The following is a 1,304-nucleotide window of genomic DNA, read 5'->3' as shown; positions in this document are numbered from 1 at the left end:
CAAATTCATCTTTCCGGCTGACTTCATCATCCTAGATTTTGAGGCTGATAAGGATATTCCCATAATCTTAGGAAGACCTTTCTTAGCCACTGGTGGAAMTTTGATTGATGTCCAAAAAGGAGAGCTAACCATGAGACTCCATGACCAGAAAGTCACATTCAATGTCTTCAATTCCTTAAAGTACCCTGATTACTTAGAAGAATGCTCAGGAGTTACTGAGATAGAGACAATGTGCTATGAGGAAGGAGCTAGGAAGGCCTGTAAGTTAGAAGAAGAGGAAAGTGCTGAGATAGGTGATGAGTCTATTGAGGATTTAGAAGGTGATGTCCCATCTGATGCTGCAGCATTTGAGTTGCTGAATAATAGTGAGCTTAAGAATTTTAACCCCTCCATAATTTCACCACCTGGCCTGGAGTTAAAGGAACTCCCATCTCATTTGAAGTATGTTTTTCTAGGAGAAGAAGGTAAGTTACCTGTCATCATATCATCTACCCTAGAATTACATCAAGAAAAGAAATTGGTGGATATGTTGAAGTTGACCATAAAAGCTATGGGATTGACCGTTGATGACCAAAAAGGGATTAGTCCTTATTTTTGTCAACATAAAATTGTCCATGACAATAAATTCACATCCATAGAGCCACAAAGAAAGGTGTCTACTTTTGATAAATCCATAAATAAATTGTTCGGTCTCTCACCCCACATAGGTTCTGAAAATAATGCACTCGTGCACACGACCCCTGAGGCATATTTGGTTGAGATCATGAATCTCCTTGGAATGCCTGAGACTGATTGGGAGCCTTACAATCATTTCATGTTGAAAACCTTTAAGGCTGCCAATTTGTCCCCTGATGAGAATGTTTGGATAAGCTTTATTAGACATTATTTATCACCGACTACATCTGACAACTCCATTTATGAGGAAAGGTTGTTACTTTTGTTGAGTTTCATAACAGGTGAGAAAGAGAAGGAGCCGGATGGGATGATAAGGATGATGAAAGAKYTGTTGRCCCMAAACAGCAGCCTCTTGGAACATAGGAATGAATTCCTTGACAAGATAGATAGGTTGAAGGGAGAGTTGGCTGAGAAGAAGACTAGGGGAGACATCAAGTTGGTAAGGGCTAAGTTGGAAGCAAAGATAAGTGCTCAAGTCAAGAAGCTGAAAGCCTTGAAGGAAGAAAATGCAAGGCTGTTTGGTGAGAATGCTAGATTGAAGGAGTGCAAAAGGTTGAAGGACAGCATCTCCACTTCACCTACTCCTATGGAGTAGGACAGGTTCTATCATCCCTCTTTAGCTTCTTTTA

Source organism: Cynara cardunculus, unplaced genomic scaffold (assembly GCF_001531365.2).
Source record: "Cynara cardunculus var. scolymus isolate 2C unplaced genomic scaffold, CcrdV1 Un_Scaffold_2854, whole genome shotgun sequence".
In the NCBI taxonomy this organism is placed as follows: domain Eukaryota; kingdom Viridiplantae; phylum Streptophyta; class Magnoliopsida; order Asterales; family Asteraceae; genus Cynara; species Cynara cardunculus.
Note: the sequence above shows the minus strand (reverse complement) of the source record.